A 15,615-nucleotide genomic window follows, 5' to 3' on the forward strand; every position below is an offset into this window, starting at 1 on the left:
TTATACATACCTTGTCGTTGTAAATAAATTTTTAAAGGGCATTCAAATATCGGAAACAACGTTCATGCACTCTTCATCAACCATACATTGATTTTTTTCTGGATCCATTTCTAATAGCCAGAGAAGATAAGTCGTAGCCTTCAATCAGAACTCTGATTTTTCCTTCCTAATGAAGAAACAACTTGTAGGACCACCATTGGGCAAAAGCGCCAACTTCACAGGACTATCCGCGCCTTCTTCGGTGGACAAGATGCCTTTGCGGTGGTTGATGTCTGTTCTCACGCTGCCGGGGCATACGCAGTTGATGCAGAAACCTGGGAACTTCTTGGCGCGGATCCTAGTGTAGGCATTGAGGGTTGCTTTCGACATGATATATGCGGGTGTGACTGCAGATGAACCGTTCTTGAAATCAAGGAAAGCATTCACGACCTCGTCCACTTTCTCCTCTGTTAGGTTCTCGACGTCGCTGTAACTCCCTTGGCCCATTCGCTAGACACATACTGAAAGGAAAAATCAGCAATCGTTACGAGAGAACCTCATCATAGCTCAGCCGATGCATTTAGTTAGAGACTCCATACTATAATATGGTCATAGGTCAATATGGCACCTGATCTCTACCCAGATAACAAAGATTTGAGTTCTACCAAATGCTTTGGACAAGGTTTCACACCTTCGAGATCTACTACAAAACACGAATGAACTAATTTTTAAGAATCGTCTCTGAATATAAGGGCCCCCAATATTGAAAATTAAGGAATCTAGTAGTTCGTGATGTAGCTAGCAAGGATCACCTAGAGGGGGGTGAATAGGTGATCTTAAACAATTTTTATCAATTTAAGCGGAAATGATTGATCACAGTTGAGTCTGAATAAAATTCAGATTCAAAACAGTTTATATAGACAGTGCTCTTAATGTGTAGTGTGTAAAGTAAGAGATAAGGGATAGAAAAACTGCACACAAGTTTATAGTGGTTCGGCTTATAGCAAGCCTACGTCCACTCTCCCACGTTGACAGCCTACTAGCTGGATTTCACTATGTAATCAAAAGGAAATACAGCTTCTGAGTGATAGCACTCTTGTGTATGATAGGACTCTCTATCTCACACAATCACTCTTACAAAGTGTCCCTCAAGATCTTAATGTTTGGCTCAAGAAAGACAAGAAAAAGGATCGGAGTATACTCAGACTTTGGACTTGTTGATTCTTGATTTCGTTCTGCCTTCTGCTCCTCGTAGATCTCCTTTTATACTCCTCCACTACCAAACTAGCCGTTGGACAGTCTTCAGAGGATCATCTTTTAATCTTCATCTTGGACAGATTTGTATAAAATGGATTGAATAGCCGTTGGTTGACAAAATATGAATCCCGCTGATTCTGGTCGCCCATATAATCAGAATCTTGGTTTCCATAAGTAGAGCTTTATCCGTTGTAATGCATACTTGTCATAGTATTTGATTGTCAATCAATTATAGATTTTGATTGAGACAGTCAAAACTTTCCTTCTGTGAAATCCATGCCAAATCACTAGCTGTTGTGATACCTTCTGAATGAGTTTTGCTTCTGCGTCTGAAAAATTTCAGGGTCTGCGTTTGCATAATTACTGCATCTGAAGAATTTCTAATTCAGAACTTGAGTCAGCGTAGGTCTTCAGTATAATCTAAGTATTTCATAATAAGAGTCTGAATGACTTTTATAGTAAAGTCTGAAGATGTTATATCTGAGTTTGAACTTTTAGTTCTGAGTCTAAACTTTTAGTTTTGAGTCTGAACTTTTAATTCTGAGACTTGTAAAGTTTGATATTTCCTTCTGAACTTCCAGAATATATTAACCTGAAATGGAATGCATGTCAGTTTCACATAGAGAGTTTTGTCAGCTTCAAAATCCATTAGGAGTTCTCCTCAATAGTTCGGACAGCAAGTAGAGGCCCAAACAGCCCTCCTATCGCATGAAGGCAACTGCAAGAGGAAGAAGAAGACTTCTTGAAACTTATTGGGCCGGGCTGAGGAGCTGTTTGGGCCTCTTGTTGCTGGCCCAACCACTAGACTCCTTAATTTTCATAATTTGAGCCCATATATTACACCGCTGTATCGTATGCTTGCATCTACCTCGAGCTTCCCAATAACGGAAGAGACGTTCACAATCCTAGACGAATCGGACCTTTGGAGGAGGCTGATATGAGCTTCTACCATTCTTTTCGTCCCATAGTAATTGGTGTTGATGCATGCTTCGGCTGCTTCATAAGACGGTACAAAATTTTCACCATACTTGAATTTAGTAGAGTCATGTTCCTGCAATCACAAGTCACAATCAAGAAAACTCCCTTCTTTATAGCCTGATAGTGACAACTAGGTGGTGATATTCTCCATCTCTAATGGCACGAACAAAAGGACGTAGCCTGTTCAGTACGAACCTTGGCCCGTACTACCACTTAGTTCGTTGCGCGGACAAAAACATTAGAGGATATGCAGACTAGCCAGGTTCTTTGCAAACCAACCATCATTTTACCAGCAGGGTGAGCGGGAAAAGGAAAAGCCTGAACTTTGATGAATGAATTTATCAACTTACTCAAACAAACTCTTTATCTTTGCTTAATCTAGCCAGCTTGAGTAAGGTGGTATTTGGAAACTTACAGTTTCGGGCAAGGGGGCTTGCAATATTCACGTACCTCAATCGCTACATGTTGAAGATATTGTTGTCCCAACTGATTCTAATTTATCTCAATACTGATCCTAACTGATCCCGATTATTTCATTGATGGGAAACTAGAATATTGTGTATTAGGATTTGATTGTTTTCCTTTATTCTGTATATTTTTTTCCTTAATTAGTTCGATCCTATGTATTATAAATAGGGCTGTGATTGTACAACGTTGATATTAGAAAGCAATACAACCTTTCATACACTCTATTACTTACTCTACTGCTTTCCATCATCTTCTGACACTACACATGCCTAGAAAATCATAAACTCGAAAACTTACCTTTAAATAATTAGAGGCGTTTAAGGCCTCTTCATCTATAGTGGCTCCAAGAATCCCGGCATTGTTCACCTGCACAGAATTTACACTTGTTTATTGCAAGTTTCTGGATTGGCTGACAAAAGGGAGGGACAGAATGTAATTGGGAATGCATATATACCAATATATCTAGCTTTCCAAATTGGGTCTCGATGAACTTTGCGACTGATAAAACACTAGAGGGATTCGTGATATCGAGCTGATGGAATATTATGTAATCAGACAGGCCAGAGTCTTTGAACTTTTGAACTGCTTCGAGCCCTCTTTTTTCATCTCTCGATGTTAGCACAACCACAATGCCGCTTGAAGCCAACTGCCTGCATATTTCAAACCCAATCCCCTTGTTCGCACCTGTAGCAACTGCATACCTAAATACCGAGAAGAAGGGTAAGAAAGTTCTTAGACAACCGGAAGAGCGAACAAATTGATGGAGTTATGGAATTCGTGCATGCATAAAACCCATTGTTGATTCTGCCATTTCGTTGCGAACTGTAGCTACTGAGAAGGTGTCCACTTTTGGAAAAACGAAAGTGACTGAACTATTCAACTTTCTCGTTTACATAAATAACGCAAGGTCATAGACTCACACGTTGTCTTTTGCGAGTCACTGGTGCTTGTTTTTCTCGGGACCACGGACATGGGCGTTGCGGGAAAATATCACACATGAGGTATGCAATGACGCAGCTCCTGTGTAGACTAAATACATTAAAAAAAAATTGAGAGAGAGAGAGAGAGAGAGAGAGAAATCCCAAAACTTATCCAAAAACTCATCGAAGGGCCACTTCACGGGACGCGTCCAGAAGGTCCTTCCTTGGTCTTTTCCGACTCCTTTCTTTCCAGCCACAATTGGGGTCGGTTACAGAAGATAAGGATAAGGATGTGGGCCTGTTATGTTTTTGGCTATGACTTTGGTAGACCTTACCAAGCACGCGGAGGTTAATTTTGCGTTGATGAGCAATTTATTTGAGTCACCGAGAAGATTATTGGGAAATTATGCTTTTGGCAAGCAAATGGTCTTGATATTCGAACAACGGAGCTAATTACAAGAAGGGTGAACGCAAGATATTTATTCTTCCACATTTTAAGATCCGTGGACGGATTTTAACTATTTACGACCCATAAAACTCACCGGAGACGAGCTTTTCCGAGTGGAGGTTAATGGCGCGGGAGAATATTATGTGCAAGATTTCGATATATTTTATTTTATCATATGTTTAATTTTAGCACAGTTCGATAGAAACTTTAGGTGATTTCATTTATAGTTTAAATGAGTTATCTAATTAGGTCAAGAGAGATTTTAGTGTATCTTCATGTACTTTTTTTTTTTGCTAAAAGTGTATCTTCATGTACTTGTTTCCTTATCTTTGTGTTCGAAGTATCAGACAAATTTTCCTTATCTTTTATTCAGAATTACAGAAAGAGAACTTTCTCTAAGTTTTTGTCCGGGAGTGATCTATCACGTTTGAATGCGTGCATTACGAGGCTACACCGTGTCTGTTGCATCAAGAGGAGCCACCCCAACCACTAATGAAGTGTCGGCAGTGATGTAACGAGCAAAAGACTCCACGTGATCAACGCGACAATATAAGTGCAGACGTCTTTTATGTGGTGGACCGGCTGTTTGCAGGAGGGAACCAAGATTTTACTAACACAAACAAAAATTAAGAACTATCTTTTTTACGTAGCAGCGTTAAAATATCTCATATCGCTTGATAATAGAATTTTATATTTTTTATATGCATGTGATCTACCTTTACTCATCATTTTAAGTTTTTGGGTTTGAAATTCGAATATGATATCGAAGCCTTTTCGAGTGTCCATTCATCCCCATTAATCAAATTCCTCGTGTCACTTCTAATCCAACTTTGCACGTAAGAGGCCATTAGTCAAATTTCATGTGTCACTATTAAAACAGCTTTCACGTGAGAGAGTGTGTTCAAATATGACACGTCACTTGACAATGACATTTATATTATCTTTATATATATGTGGTCTCCTTTCATAAATTGGACTTATAATTCTGAGTATAGAAACCTTTCAACTAGACCGGTTTTCATAGATGTCACATAGTCACTAAAAGATCTTTTCGAGGTCGGTAACTTTTTATGATAAAAAAGTGGGATTTTTTCCAAATCATACCTTTTTTATAATTCAAATTATCCTCCTTTGACAATTTTTTACTTAATATTGTAGATGTCATTATTTACTCTCTCTCTCTCTGAGTTGGACATTCTAACCCTAAGTATTTAAACCTTTTAACTAGACTGATCTCCTTAAATGTCAGATAGTACCTAAAGAACTTTTTCTAGGTTGGTAACTTTTTATGATAAAATAATGGAACTGTTTCCACACCTTGTAGGCTAAATCATACCCTTTTTTAAATTAATTATCCTCACTGCGGCTACTGTGAAGTGCATGGACCATTGATAAATGACAAGCAAACCAAGTGTTCGATTTCTGTTACATAAAAGAGGGAAGGTCATAGGTAGAGCTCACAAACGCATTTTGCAACTTATATTAACGGACCTCTGCAGAATGGGTAACTCATTTAGCAAAAAAACTAAGGTAAAATGGGTCAATGAGAAAACAAAACCTAGTAAAACGGATCTTGATAGGTTGCTTAAAATTAAATGACCCGTATTTCAACTTATTCGGCCTTCTACAACTAGAACGGGTCGAGAGACTGAACTCAAAGAACAAGTGAAAAAGATAAAACTAGAAAGCGCACAACTCCTGATGTGATGACCTACGGAGGGAAACATTGAAAGTTTTGTTGGAAATATGGGATAAATTGATGGGTGAATGAATGAGAAATTGATGCTCAAAGAACACCCTTGAGTTGGAAGTGGGAAGTGGAAAAACACTATTCCCACATCGGAAAAGAAAGAAGGCTATGGAGTGCTTTATATACAGTTACACTTATTTGAAGTGGTAATTATCATAGCACAAACTCTCTGCCTCGCGCGCAGGCGCAGGGGGGGTACAAATCCGACGCTCGACAAGTTGAAACTTGGGCGCGAGCGCACATCCCGCGTACACGATTGCAGGACCGAAAAGTGGGCCTCGCGATCTGATTTATTTTTTCAACTCAAACTGTTACGAATTCCGTAACGTGCGGCAGATTTAATCAACCGTTATTCCCATGCGTATTGATTTTGTAACGACAGATTTAATCGGCCATTATTATTCCCGAATATCTCTCCCCTCTGTTCCTTTTTATCAAAATCATTCTTCCTCTGGTTTTAAAAAAACTCTCTCTGCATTTGCACTGTTTTTCGGTAGTGTTCATTTCGAGTTTGTTCAAGTTCGCCGGAAGCTTGGAAGTGCCGTGCTCTCTTCTTCGCTGTCAACCGTTGTATCCTGGGAGGGAACGAATCTGTTTTAAGGAAACTATGTCAAACACAGGCCTCGGTATTTATTTGTATCGATTCCAACTTTGTTATTGCAATTTCGTTTCTTTACAATACTGTATTGTTTGTAAAATTTATGCTAATGCCGATTTGAATTTTTGCAACAATCTTAAAACAGATTCGTGCTTTTACAAATTCAAATGGCTACTGGTAAAGAAGTCATGGATGTGGCTGCTGGAAACGATGGTGTCGATGTAGCTGCTAACGACATCACCAAAAACTCTACCTGTGCCTCAGCTGTCCAACTGACTGGCTCATCCTCTGTTCCTTCTGCGGTTTCTGTCCACCATGGTGAGAAACCTGAAAAGTTCGACGGATCGAACTTCAAAAGGTGGCAGCAAAAGATGTTGTTTTATTTGACAACTTTGAATCTTGCGAGATTCTTGACTGAGGAAGCTCCTAAGTTATCCAATGGAGAAACGGATAAGCAAGTCTTCAATGCTGTTGAAGCATGGAAGCACTCTGACTTCCTGTGTCGGAACTATGTCATGAATGGCTTACATGACTCATTGTACAATGTCTATTGTGCAAAAACGACGGCAAAGGAGTTATGGGAAGCCTTGGATTGGAAATATAAAACAGAGGATGCCGGAGCAAAGAAATTTGTTGTCGGTCAATTCCTTGATTATAAGATGGTGGACTTTAAAACTGTGATCAGTCAAGTGCAAGAAATTCAAGTGATCTTGCATGAAATTCTGGCTGAGGGAATGGTCTTGAGTGAAACCTTCCAAGTGGCTGCTATTATTGAAAAGCTACCTCCTGGGTGGAAGGATTTCAAGAACTATCTCAAGCATAAGCGAAAGGAAATGAACCTGGAAGAGCTGATTGTTAGACTTCGAATTGAAGAAGACAATAGAGGATTTGAACGCAAAGGGTTCAATCCTTCTATAGCTAAGGCAAATGTTGTGGAGCTTAGGCAAGGCCACAAGAACAAGAAGACTGCCAAGCCAAAGTTGGGACCAAAAGGAGGAGTTTCCAAGAACAAGTTTCAAGGAAAATGCTTCAACTGTGGTAAAATGGGGCATAAATCTATGGAATGCAGACTTCCGAAGAAGAAGAATTATGAGACAAATATTGTGAGTGGCATCGCTCAAGACGTGTCAAACATAAACCTTTCTGCAATGGTTTCTGAAGTAAACTTAGTTGGGTCCAATCCGAAGGAATGGTGGATTGACACTGGTGCTACTAGGCACATATGCTCCAATAAGGACCTGTTCACAAATCTTGAACCAATTAATGGGGAAAAGGTTTTTATGGGAAACTCTGCCTCTTCTGCTGTCAAAGGCCAAGGGAAGGTGTTGCTGAAGATGACCTCAGGAAAAGAGCTGACTCTAAACAATGTTCTTTATGTGCCAGAAATCCGAAAGAACCTAGTTTCTGGGTCTCTATTGAACAAGCATGGATTTCGTATGGTATTTGAGTCAGATAAAGTTATTTTGTCTAAATCCGGAATGTATGTGGGGAAGGGATATGTAACTGATGGGCTTTTTAAGCTCAATGTAATGACAATTATCAATAAAGATAATAAGTCTTCCGTTTATTTGCTTGAGTCTTCCAATTTATGGCATGGTAGACTAGGACACGTTAATTATGATACATTGCGTAGATTAATTAACTTGGAACACATACCTTCATTTCAAATTGATTCAAAACATAAATGTGAAATTTGTGTTGAGGCAAAATTAACGAGATCATCATTTCAAACAATTGAAAGAAACACTGAACCCCTTGAATTAATTCATAGTGATGTTTGCGATTTGAAATTCATTCAAACGAGAGGTGGTAATAAATATTTTATTACTTTTATCGATGATAACACCAAATACTGCTATGTGTATTTGCTTAAAAGCAAAGACGAAGCCTTAGAGAAATTTGTTCTCTATAAGAATGAAGTTGAAAATCAACTCAATAAGAAAATTAAAAGATTGAGAAGTGATAGAGGTGGCGAGTATGAAGTACCAATTGGTGAATTCTGTGCACAACACGGAATTATACATGAAATAACTGCGCCTTACTCTCCTCAATCAAATGGTGTTGCTGAACGTAAAAATCGTACATTGAAAGAAATGATGAACGCGATATTACTAAGTTCAGGTTTGCCTCAAAATATGTGGGGAGAAGCTATATTGTCAAGCAATTACCTTTTAAATAAGGTACCTCGAAAGAATGAGGATAAAACCCCTTATGAGTTATGGAAAGGTAGGAGACCATCCTACAAACACTTGCGAGTGTGGGGGTGTCTTGCAAAAGTGGCGGTTCCAACACCAAAGAAGACAAAGATAGGTCCTAAAACAGTGGACTGTATCTTTATAGGCTATGCACATAACAGTAATGCATATCGATTTCTTGTACATGAATCTAAAATTCCAGATATACACAAGAATACGATCATGGAATCTAGGAATGCATCATTCTTTGAAAATGTATTTCCTTGTAAATCCAATGATGGATCAAGTTCATCTAAACGAAAGAATGAAACTATGAATGAAGAAAGTCACGATTCGGCTCATGAAATTCATGACTCAGATCATGAACTAGAACCGAGACGTAGCAAAAGAGCAAGAGTGGAAAAATCTTTTGGAAATGATTTTCTAACTTATTTGTTAGAAAAGGAACCATTAAATTATGCAGAAGCTGTAGATTCTTCTGAGGGACCTCTTTGGAAAGAAGCAATAAAAAGTGAAATTGATTCTATTTTGCAGAATCATACTTGGGAGCTAATGAATCTTCCTCCTGGTTGTAAGCCTTTAAAGTCCAAATGGATTTTTAAAAGGAAAATGAAAGCAGATGGCTCCATTGATAAGTACAAAGCCAGACTTGTGATCAAAGGATACAAACAACGAGAAGGCTTAGATTACTTTGATACTTATTCTCCTGTGACGAGAATAACCTCCATTAGGATGATAATTGCAATTGCAGCATTGCGAAATCTGGAAATACATCAAATGGATGTAAAAACAGCTTTTCTAAATGGTGATTTGGATGAAGAAATCTACATGGAACAACCTGAGGGTTTTATAGTTCCAGGACAAGAAAGGAAAGTCTGTAAATTGGTGAAATCATTGTATGGCCTAAAACAAGCACCAAAGCAGTGGCATGAAAAGTTTGATAATGCAATGATTACCAATGGTTTTAAGATCAATGAATGTGATAAATGTGTCTACATTAAAGAGACGACAAATGGCTATGTCATTTTGTGTCTTTACGTAGATGACATACTAATTATTGGTAGTGATGATAAAATGATCAAATCTACCAAGTATATGTTGAATTCAAGATTTGACATGAAAGATATGGGACCTACTGATATGATTTTAGGAATTAAAATCACAAGAACATCAGAAGATCTTATTTTAAACCAGTCACACTATGTGGACAAGATTCTTGAAAAATTCAACATGAATGATTCTGGTATTGCTAGAACACCATTAGACAATAGTCTTCATCTTTCCAAGAATAGAGGAGAGGGTATTTCTCAAGTAGAGTACTCTAGAGTTGTTGGAAGTCTAATGTACTTAATGAGTTGTACTAGACCAAACATTGCCTATACGGTTGGTAAATTAAGTAGATATACAAGCAATCCGAGTGCTGACCATTGGAAAGCAATAGTGAGAGTATTCAGGTACTTACGATATACTCGGAATTATGGCCTGCATTATACCAGATACCCAGCTGTTCTGGAAGGATATAGTGATGCGAACTGGATATCTTATATAAAAGACTCAAAATCTACTAGTGGATATGTATTCACACTAGCAGGAGCAGCCGTATCTTGGAAATCCTGTAAACAAACTGTTATAGCCAGATCCACAATGGAATCTGAATTTATAGCATTAGATAAATGTGGTGAAGAGGCTGAATGGCTACGCCATTTCTTATAGGATATTCCAAAATGGCAAAAACCTGTGCCACCAATAAGTATACATTGTGATAGTCAATCTGCAATTGGAAGAGCACAGAGTAATATGTATAACGGTAAGTCTAGACATATATGTCGTAGACATAATACCATTAGACAACTACTCTCAATAGGAATTATCTCTATTGACTACGTAAAGTCAAGGGATAATATTGCGGATCCGCTAACCAAAGGGTTAAACAGAGAGTTAGTTGAGAAATCGACAAGAGGAATGGGACTGAAGCCCATGAAAGAATAAGTTGGTATAAAGGAAACCCAACCTAGTTGATTGGAGATCCCAAGATCTAGGTTCAAAGGGACAACCTAATTATATAAACTTAGTGATGTCACTGTAGGGGGTTATCCCTAAAACCATTCCTATATAAAATAACAGTGATATTGTAATGGAAAGGATAGCATTTTGCTTTAATGATTCTTAAGTGGAGTAAACAAATTACTCAAAATTAAGTAATCACCTATGTAAGAGAGAAGTGGGGCCGCTTCAAAGGAGAATTATTTAAGGGCTAAATTCTTTAGAAACTCTTGCAGAACCAGGTTGATGTTCATGGCCAAAACGAACATAACTATGAGAACTGAACAAACGTTTAGATGATTCCTGTGTGAAGTGTATGGTTCATTTACATAAGAAAGCTGGACAGTTCAAGGACATCATGTCTACTGGATAACTAGTAAAGTAAATATACTTTCACAAGGGAAGGTTCAAAGGGTAATACCTACCTATCCTATGCAGGTTTCAATTGTTGAACACTATCACAGAGTCAAAACTAAAACAATTTTCATTCATGTGGGGGATTGTTGGAAATATGTGATAAATTGATGGGTGAATGAATGAGAAATTGATGCTCAAAGAACACCCTTGAGTTGGAAGTGGGAAGTGGAAAAACACTATTCCCACATCGGAAAAGAAAGAAGGTTATAGAGTGCTTTATATACAGTTACACTTATTTGAAGTGGTAATTATCATAGCACAAACTCTCTGCCTCGCGCGCAGGCGCAGGGGGGGTGCAAATCCGACGCTCGACAAGTTGAAACTTGGGCGCGAGCGCACATCCCGCGTACACGATTGCAGAATCGAAAAGTGGGCCTCGCGACGAGCCCAATTTTGCCTTCTGATTTATTTTTTCAACTCAAACTGTTACGAATTTCGTAACGTGCGGCAGATTTAATCAATCGTTATTCCCATGCGTATTGATTTTATAACGGCAGAATTAATCGTCCGTTATTCGTATTGATTTTATAACGGCAGAATTAATCGTCCGTTATTCGTATTGATTTTATAACGGCAGATTTAATCGTCCGTTATTCGTATTGATTTTGTAACGACAGACTTAATCGGCCGTTATTATTCCCGAATTGCTCTCCCCTCTGTTCCTTTTTATCGAAATCATTCTTCCTCTGGTTTTAAAAAAACCTCTCTCTGCATTTGCATTGTTTTTCGGTAGTGTTCATTTCTAGTTTGTTCAAGTTCGCCGAAAGCTTGGAAGTGCCGTGCTCTCTTCTTCGCTGTCAACCGTTGTATCCTGGGAGACAGACGTTCACGAAACCTCGGTCGCGTACTGGAGGGAACGAATCTGTTTTAAGGAAACTGTGTCAAACACAGGCCTCGGTATTCATTTGTATCGATTCCAACTTTGTTATTGCAATTTCGTTTCTTTACAATACTGTATTGTTTGTAAAATTTATGCTAATGCCGATTTGAATTTTCGCAACAAGTTTTTCATGAAATTGATGGGAGGATTAGATGCTCGTGAGGGTTTTAGTTTTTTTTAAAAGATAATTCTAGAGTTGTGGGTTGATTTTCAATCGAAAGGATGAAAGTCGACATGGTATTATTATCCTTTTTTTTGGGTTCGAATAAAATATGCATGCTTTGAACTAAATAATATTTCACCGAGTACATAGTAGATGTATCTTCATTCTTTGCATAATAAAGCCCAAAAACCAGGCAGAGGATGGAGCTCAAGTTTGAGCTTATCACTATATTTAGTTCGACCATTTTCATCCAAAATTCTAAACCAATAAGTAGAGATGACAAGCATATAGTAATTGTATATGGGCAGTGGTCCATGTTTGCAACGATTTACGTAGATCATTGCACGTCTAAAAAGTTGTGGGGCAACATTAATATTTTTTTTAGCTTTATTTTTTTGTTGGTCAATAATTGAAGATCTTTTGGACATTTTAGATCTGTTGCGGAAGCCAAGCGATCGAACAATAAAATTGACAGAATAAGAAAATAAATCGAACACCAGATTTACGTGGTTCGGTCGTAGTGACCTACGTCCACGGGGAGAGCAGCACGGAATTCCACTATAAATCAAGCGATACAACAGAGATTACAACCACACTCGAGTCACTCAAACACTCTAAGTATTTCCCAAGCCCCAATTACACTCAATAACTCACGCAATATTTAGCCCCATAATTCCTCACGAAATAATCTCTCAATCTCGCAAAAAAATTATACACAAATTCTAATCACAAGAATTTGATTGACTTCAACACTTGAGTTGTCGACGTAATTCCACGAATTCCACGAAGGGAAACTCGCATCGAGCACTCGTTGAGAACGGCGCTTCCGGACAGAATTCACGAGAAAGCTCTCTGCACCAAGCACTCGCACAAGCGGCGCTACACCCATTCTCTTCCTGTAATACAATATCTATATATATACGCATGCCCAAGAAGAGAACGTGGCCGACTCAACATGGGATTGGAAACCTAGATAATTCGGTCAACCAAAATCCACCTTTTGACTTTCCTATTTTGTCTTCTTTCTTCACCGAGTCCCAACTTGTAAAGGGAAAGAAATACGTTCTTCTTTTCTGTGATCCATCGTTGACTGGGTCAATGTCTATCTCAAAGTCGTCGTTGGCCTTTCTGATGGACTTTCCTATTTCAAGTCATAGACTCCAACTTCATTAGGAAACTCACTGTCTCTTTTGCTTTGCTCGATTTCGGATGGCCGCAAAATATCCAATTCCGAATATTTAGATTTTTGTTTCGGACTCAAACTCGAGACATATTTAACAATCTTCACCTTGGCTCGACGTTTGAGCCAAGTCACAATCGCTTTGATAGAATCCGAATTTCGCTACTACTCTCCCATAGTCCCAATGGGCTCAACCGCCACAGACGTCTTCCAAGTCCAAGCCTCGCTTGAACTTCGCCATAGCCGTGGACCTCATCAGAACACCAACTCCACATGCACCTTTAACCGCTCCACAAGGATTTTCCGACACAACTTCCTCAACCGTAGATAAAGCAAAACCATCATTGCATCCATATCTGTTCGGAGATCGAATACGCACCTTATCAAGTTTAGCAGTTACAACAATTGTTGGCTCAATAGGCTCCACCTCGCTACAAGCACCATCCGTGTCGATTATTTTGCTAGTACCCGCTACCTCAGGAGTTTCTAGTTGCAACTCCACCTCAAGCTGAACATTGTCCAGATCCGTATAAACACTCCTAGCCAAAAGTACTGGAGACTTGTCAAATGTAACTTCTCTGCTGATAATAGGTGAATTTAATTCCGGGCACCACAACTTATAGCTCCGCTCACCTTGTGCATAACCTATGAACATGCACTTTCTTGTCCTTCCATCGAGCTTACCATCACTAACTCGAACATAACATGGACAACCAAATATTCTAAGAACAGAATAATCAGCAACGTTACCTGACCACACTTCTTCGTGAGTCTGACATTCAATCGCAGTCGATGGGGATCTATTTTTCAGGTAACTCGCCGTACTAAGCGCATCCGCCAGGAATTTCCTAGCCATACCAGCACTAGAGAGCATTTTATGGGCCGTCTCTAGTAATGTTCTACTCATCAACTCTGCAACCTGTTGTGGTTCAATGGCACTAGTGCGGTGTTTCACTATGCCTTCCTTCATGCAGAATTCGTTTAACAGGTTCGAGGAAAACTCCATACTACTGTCAGTCCGCACCTCCTTGATCGTTTTATCAGTCTCCTTTTTTTATCAAAGCTTTTAACTGTCTGATCCTAACAACAGCATCAAACTTGTGCCTTAGCACAAACACCCACGTCTTCCTCGAGTAGTCATCAACAACTGTTAGCATAAATCTGGCACTCTTCCTCGAAGGAAATCGCGACAACCTGCGAACATCTAAGTGAATCAATTCTGCAATTTTCGTGGTTTCTCTGACAACCGTACTAAACTGCACTTTCCGCCGTTGATCTAAATCACAGCACCTGCATACATTCAGTTCATTAGCCACATAACCACATAGCAAATTCTTTTCACTTAGAACCTTCAGGCTTCTCTCACTAATGTGCCCCAAACGCATATGCCACAATTCAGACTCTCGAACCGATGCATTCCGACGTCTCCGCAGCGAATTTCATCACCGTCTCACCTTGAAGCTCATACAGGCCACTATGCTTGATTCCTTTCATTATCACCAAGGCACCTCGAACAACTTTCAGAACTCCACATTTTGAAGAATACCGACACCCAACTGAATCCAGGGCACTCAAGGAAATCAGATTTTTCTTCAACTCTGGAACATGCCTCACTCCAGTAATGTCCACACAATACCATCATGTATTTTGATTCTGACATTACCAACACCAATAACATCACATTCAGAATTGTTCCCCAACTGCACTTTACTACTATCTGTGCACTGATAAGTAGTAAACCAGTTCCTGTTTGGTGTAGCGTGAAAAGAACAACCAGAATCCATAATCCATTCGCCAAACGACGAATTATCAGTGACAGACAAGACAAAATCAGCATTATCCGAATTACTGTCAGCTATATCTGCAACATCATCCACAGGATCAACTCTAATTCCCTTACCCTTGTCGTTTTTCAGCTTAAGGCAATCCCTTCTAAAATGCCCCTTCTTGCCACAGCTCCAACAGACAATACCATCAGTCCTAGACTGACTTCGTTTATTCGAGTTCATACTATTCCTGCTAATATGTGTACCAGTTCTTCCTCTATTTTCACCTACTAAAGCAGCAGATACATGTTCGCCAGATTCTCTTCTACGGATGTCTTCACTCAAAATTAAATCTTGAACACCATCAAACGTCAAACTTGTTGACCCAGAGGAATTACTAACAGCAGTAACAGTAGTATTCCAACTATCAGGCAATGAGGATAATAGAATCAAAGCACGTACCTCATCTTCAAAGTCAATATCAACTGAACTCAATTGACTAACGATCACATTGAATTCATTAATATGATCAGCAACTGACGCACCTTCACTCATCTTCAAGTTAAACAGACG

General features: G+C 39.1%; 1 pseudogene; it reads right to left on the bottom strand.

Annotated features, from left to right (window-relative positions):
* LOC115665489 ((+)-neomenthol dehydrogenase-like) lies at positions 1 to 3,448 on the bottom strand (annotated as a pseudogene).
* Positions 3,449 to 15,615: the final 12,167 nt, after the last annotated feature.

This window comes from Syzygium oleosum, unplaced genomic scaffold (assembly GCF_021117445.2).
Source record: "Syzygium oleosum isolate NSW1041296 unplaced genomic scaffold, Sole_v2.1 Sole_v2.15, whole genome shotgun sequence".
Lineage (NCBI taxonomy): Eukaryota > Viridiplantae > Streptophyta > Magnoliopsida > Myrtales > Myrtaceae > Syzygium > Syzygium oleosum.